This window comes from Staurois parvus, unplaced genomic scaffold (assembly GCF_062004578.1).
Source record: "Staurois parvus isolate SC_StPar_1 unplaced genomic scaffold, SC_StPar_1.0 ptg000361l, whole genome shotgun sequence".
In the NCBI taxonomy this organism is placed as follows: Eukaryota; Metazoa; Chordata; class Amphibia; order Anura; family Ranidae; genus Staurois; species Staurois parvus.
Genome location: NW_028318157.1, coordinates 12,429,645 through 12,436,481, shown reverse-complemented (window position 1 = coordinate 12,436,481; position 6,837 = coordinate 12,429,645).

The following is a 6,837-nucleotide window of genomic DNA, read 5'->3' as shown; positions in this document are numbered from 1 at the left end:
TCCATACAGCGGTTGAAACCGCTGTATGGAGGGAATGTCATAGAACTGTCAGAAATAGACTATTTCTAACAGTTCTGTGACATTCCTTCCATACAGCGGTTGAAACATTGTATCTATTTGTTTCCATAAATGGATCCATTTATGGAAACAAATAGATACAATGTTTCAACCGCTGTATGGAAGGAATGTCCCAGAACTGTCATAAATAGTCTATTTCTGACAGTTCTGGGACATTCACTCCATACAGCGGTTGAAACCGCTGTATGGAGGGAATGTCCCAGAACTGTCAGAAATAGTCTATTTCTGACAGTTCTGGGACATTCCCTCCATACAGCGGTTGAAACCGCTGTATGGAGTGAATGTCCCAGAACTGTCAGAAATAGACAGAAACTGTCACAGAACTGTCCTTCTTCTCATCCTTCTCCTTCTTCTCATCCTTCTTCTTCTCATCCTTCTCCTTCTTCTCATTCTTCTCCTTCTTCTCATCCTTCTCTTTCTTCTCATCCTTCTTCTCATCCTTCTTCTCATCCTTCTCCTTCTTCTCATCCTTCTCCTTCTCCATCTTCTCATCCTTCTCCTTTTCCTTCTTCTCATCCTTCTCCTTCTCCTTCTTCTCATCCTTCTCCTTCTCCATCTTCTCATCCTTCTCCTTCTCCTTCTTCTCATCCTTCTCCTTCTTCTCATCCTTCTCCTTCTATTTCTTCTCATCCTTCTCCCTCTTCTCATCCTTCTCCTTCTTCTCATCCATCTCCTTCTCTTTCTTCTCATCCTTCTCCTTCTTCTCATCCTTCTCCTTATCCTTCTCCTTCTTCTCATCCTTCTCCTTCTTCTCATCCTTCTCCTTCTCCTTCTTCTCATCCTTCTCCTTCTCCTTCTTCTCATCCTTCTCCTTCTCCATCTTCTCATCCTTCTCCTTCTCCATCTTCTCATCCTTCTCCTTCTCCATCTTCTCATCCTTCTCCTTCTCCATCTTCTCATCCTTCTCCTTCTCCATCTTCTCATCCTTCTCCTTCTCCATCTTCTCATCCTTCTCCTTCTGCTTCTCCTTCTTCTCCTTCTCCTTCTTCTCATCCTTCTCCTTCTTCTCATCCTTCTCCTTCTTCTCATCCTTCTCCTTCTCCTTCTTCTCATCCTTCTTCTTCTCATCCTTCTCATCCTTCTCCTTCTCCTTCTTCTCATCCTTCTCCTTCTTCTCATCCTTCTCCTTCTTCTCATCCTTCTCCTTCTTCTCATCCTTCTCCTTCTTCTCATCCTTCTCCTTCTTCTCATCCTTCTCCTTCTCCTTCTTCTCATCCTTCTCCTTCTTCTCATCCTTCTCCTTCTCCTCATCCTTCTCCTTCTCCTTCTTCTCATCCTTCTCCTTCTTCTCATCCTTCTCCTTCTCCATCTTCTCATCCTTCTCCTTCTCATCCTTCTCCTTCTCCTCATCCTTCTCCTTCTTCTCATCCTTCTCCTTCTCCTTCTTCTCATCCTTCTCCTTCTCCTCATCCTTCTCCTTCTCCATCTTCTCATCCTTCTCCTTCTCCTTCTTCTCATCCTTCTCCTTCTTCTCATCCTTCTCCTTCTCCTTCTTCTCATCCTTCTCCTTCTCCTTCTTCTCATCCTTTTCCTTCTCCATCTTCTCATCCTTCTCCTTCTCCTTCTTCTCATCCTTCTCCTTCTCCTTCTCCTTCTTCTCATCCTTCTCCTTCTCCTTCTTCTCATCCTTCTCCTTCTCCTTCTCCTTCCTGATCTCCAAGGGCATTTAAATTAAAGGTACAGTGTTCTGCACTAATTTAAAGGCTCTCTGAAGCCTAGAAACCCTTTTTATAAGCCATCTTTGTAGCGAAGAAATTCGCATCGAATCGAATTTCATACTGGAATTCGCCGAATCAGCCGAATCAGCCGAATCGAATTTTTCAATACTTCATGTGTCATTTGTTTAAAAAAAGAGAATAGCGGATGAGTATTTTGGACTGGTAGTAACAAGAAAGAAGAACATAGGAACATGTATATAGAAACATCTTGCAATAAAGGCAAGAACTATGGGTAGTCTGATTTAGCAACAGGAACAGGAACTTGCTCTCAGAATATACATAAGCCAGTATGTGCAGTGCTGTTGGATGAGATTTTTCATCCGCAGTTAAAAAGAGCATATATGCTGAAGCACGGGGGTCTGCGGTGGCCAGTGGGTGGATGGCCCCTATGCTTCGGTATATATATATTTTATAACATTTTTGGGCACATATGTCAACAAAAAAGTTGATTTATAGTTACTGTTTTATTGTTAACCATTGCTGTTTTCTTTGCAGGAATGACATTCAGCTGCAGCACCAACTTGTTTATTCTGCCAGCAACAGAGTCTTGCTCTCAGAATATGCATACCAGTAAGTAGGTGTGTGCAGTGCTGTTGGATGAAAATTTTCTTCCACAGTTAAAGAGCATGAAATATGGGAGCCTGGGGTGGCCAGTGTGTGGATGGCCCCTATGCTTCGGCATATATATTTTATAATATTTTGTAACACATATTTCAGCAAAAAAGTTGTATTTTTTAGTTAATGTTTTATTGTTAACCATTGCTGTTTTCTTTTCAAGAATGCCATTCAGCTACAGCAACAGCTTGTTTATTCTGACAGCAACATGGTCTTGCTCTCAGAATATAGATAAGTAGGTGTGTGCAGTGTTGTTGGATGAGATTTTTCATCTGAAAATAAAAAAGAGCATTTAAGCTGAAGCATGGAGGACTGCGGTGGCCAGTGGGTGGATGGCCCCTATATTTAAAAAAAAAAAAAAACATTTTGGCAGAGAACTCTTCATCCACATCCACCAATGTGAATAGAGGAATCTGTTAGGTTCTTTTTTTCATTCAGCCCACAGGCTGAATGACAAAAAAAAAAAAGAACATTTCATGTGTTCCCACCATTAGAAGTGGGTGGATGCGGGGCGGTATATTCTAATGGTGGGCATACCACACACTTTTTCTGGCAGAGATTTCTTCTCTTTTTGTCCCATTCAGCCCTCAGGCTACATAAAGAAAAAAAAAAAAAAGAACATAGCATATACACCCAACAAGGACCAATGATGTACTGGTATCATCCTGGTATCGTTTTTTTTCAGCTAGTTATTGGATTTCATGTAAAAGCAATCCTAGTGGCTAATTAGATGCATGATTGCTTTTACATGTAGGTGGAGAAGATGCCCCCCCCATCCCCAGCTGCCTTCTGAGGCAGTCCCATGCCAATGGGGGAACCTGAGAATGCATCCGGTGTTTCGGCCAGCTGACCATAGAGCTGATTGGAGACTGGAATGGTGCCAATCATCTCTAGTCTAATAAATCGGAAGCTGTGAGCATTTCATCACTTCATTTCGCAGGATATAAACAGCGCCTTTTGTAAATTGAGAAAGCATCTGATCACACCGATCTTGGTGAGATTAGATAATGTAAGAGCAGTGGAGATATATAGAGTGTGATACCCAAGATTTCTCAAAAAAGAATATATGACAATGTCCATTGAAGTTATAGGGGATATTTGCATCCTTGTGATAGCATTAAAAGTGATTAAAAAAATATGAAAGGGACAGTGTAAAAATTATTAAAAATATCAAAACAAAAAAAAATTTATGCAGTTTGTCACCATTGCACGGGGCATGTACAGTTTTAAAGCATGTCATGTTTGGTATCTATTTACTCGACATACCATCATATTTTATATTTTACCAAATAATTGGCCAATATATTGTGTTTTTGTGCATTAAAAGTAAAAAAGTGTATTTTTTTTTAATGGTGTTTAAAAAATAGCTGCGCAAGTACTATGTGATATAAAAAATTGCAGCACTCACTATTTTATTCACTAGGATGTCTGCTTTAAAAAATATATAATGTTTGGGGGTTCACAGTAATTTCCTAGTAAAAAATACTGATTTTTTTTTCATGTGAACAAAAAGTATCAGAAAAGGCTTGGTCTTCAGGTGATTAGAAGAGTGAGGGATGTGTGGCATAATGTCTAATGCTGGGCATAACATGCCCCCATCCCCAAAATTACACCTTTTTAGAAAGTAGACACCCAAACTATTTGCTGAAAGGCATGTTGAGTCAATAGAAGAATTTAGTTTTTTACCACAAGTTTTTGGAAAATGACAACTTTTTTTTTTTTACAAATAATTGTCACTTAAAATGATTTATTGCTTACACATGCCATGGGTATATGTGGAGTTACTCCCCAAAATACATTCTGCTTCTTCTCCAGAGTATGGAGATACCACATGTGAGAGACTTTATGGCAGTCTAGCTAATTACAGGACCCCAAAAACCAATTAACACCTTCAGGCTTTTAAAGGGCTTTATTTTGTCATTACACTTCCTGACTACCTATTACAGTTTCGGAGGCCTTGAAATGCCAGGATAGCACCAAACCCCCCAAAATGACCATTTTTTGGAAAGTAGATACCCCAAGGAATTTGATAAGAAGCATGGTGAGTATTTTGCAGATCTCGTTTGTTGCCACAAGTTTTTGGAAAATGAAGAAAGAAAAAAAAAATGTTTTTTCTTTTTTTATATTTCAAAACCTTGTGAGAAAAAAAAAATCGATCTGCAAAATACTCACCATGCCTCTTTTAAATTTGCTACTTCATGCTTTCAAAGTGGTCATTGGATTTCAGGCTCCTGTATGTGGCATCTCCATACTCGGTAGAAGTAGAAGAATGTATTTTGGGGTGTAATTCCATATATACCCATGGCTTGTGTGAGCAACATGTCATTTAGGTGACAACTTAAATGATATAGTACAATAAAAAATGTTTTTGGCATTTTCCAAAAACTTGTAGAAAAAATAAATCCTCCTTGGACTCAACATGCCTCTCAGAAGATAGCCTAGGGTGTCTACTTTCTGAAAAGTGGTCATTTGGGTGTGTCTGTACTGTCCTAGTATTTTAGCACATCAAGAAATGTGATAGTCAGAAAGCAAAAGCTGTATAAATTCCATTATTTATACCATAGTTTGTAGATGCTATAACTTTCACACAAACCAATTAATATGCAGTTATTGGGATTTTTTTTTACCAAAGACATGTAGAGAAATACATTTTGGCCTTAATTTATGACAATATTGGAGTTTTGTTTATTTATTTTATGACAGAAATGAGAAAGTATATATTTTTTCAAAATTTTCACAAAAAAAAAAACCCCAGAGGTGATCAAATACCACCAAAAGAAATCTCTATTTGTGTGAAAAAAAGTACATAAATTTCATTTATGTACAGCATTACACGATCACGCAATTGTCAGTTAAACTAGCACAGTGCTGTATAGCAAAAAATGGCGTAAATTGCAGAATCTAAACCAGCAATGGGCAAACTATGGCCCGCGGGCCGTATACGGCCCAGCGGACCTTTTAATCCGGCCCGCGGAGCTAGGCTCCTCTCACAGTCTGCCCTGAAGACCTGTGTAGCATGAAAATCTGTCTCCTATGAGGATCTGTCCCCCTCTATGTATCTGCGCATGTGCCGGAGATCGCCGATCGGCTGCTAATGCCTGAAACTGGCACATGCGCAGATACGTCGAGGGACAGATCCTCATAGGAGACAGATTTTCATGATACACCGGAACGACGCGGGAACACGGCGAGAGGAACGCGCGGAGCAAAGGAAAGTGAACTGACTCAGGGGGGACTCGGGGACTTAATATGGGGGATGAATTAATATGGGGGATGAATTAATATGGGGAATTACTATATGAGGGATGAATTACTATATGGGGGATGAATTACTATAGGGGGGATGAATTACTATAGGGGGGATGAATTACTATATGGGGGATGAATTACTATGGGGGATGAATTACTATATGGGGGATGAATTACTATGGGGGATGAATTACTATGGGGGATGAATTACTATATGGGGGATGAATTACTATATGGGGGATGAATTACTATATGGAGGATTAATTACTATGCTTACTATGGGGGAATATTACTATACTTACTATGGATGACACATACACATCATTCATCTACTCTTGGTCCGGCCCCCGGGTCCAATATATGAACCCATTGCGGCCCTCAAGTCAAAAAGTTTGCCCACCCCTGATCTAAACCATAGTTTGTAGACCCTATAACTTTCACACAAAGCAAACAATATACACTTATTGGGATTTTTGTTACCAAAGACATGTAGCAGAATACATTTTGGTCTAAATGTATGATTAACTTTGAGTTTACTATAAATTTTTTATAGCCAAAAGTAAAAAATATCGTTTTTTTTCGAAATTTTTGGTCTTCTTTTGTTTACAGCGAAAAAATAAAAAGTGCACAAGTGATCAAATACCACCAAAGAAATCTCTATTTATGTGAAAAGAAAGGACATAAATTTAATTTGGGTACAGAATTGCATGACCACGTAATTGTCAGTTAAACTAGTGCAGCTCTGTATAGCAAAAAATGGCATTAATTGCAGTATCTATACCATAGTTTGTAGACACTATAACTTTCACACAAAGCAGTCAATATACACTTATTAGGATTTCTTTTACCAAAAACATGCAGCAGAATACATTTTAGCCTAAATGTTTTACTAACTTTGAGTTTACTGTATATTTTGTATAGCCAAAAGTAAAAAATATTTTTTTGTTTCAAAATTTTCGGTCTTTTATTGTGTATAGAGCAAAATATAAAAAGCACACAGGTGATCAAATACCACCGAAAGAAAGCTCTATTTGTGAACAAAAACACATAAATGTTGTTTGGGTACAGCATTAGCATTTGAAAAAGTGCACTGCCAAATAGCAAAAAAAGACCTGATTAGGAAGTGGAGTAAATCCTCAGGAGGGCAAGTAGTTAAGGGTGCACAGTATTTATTTCT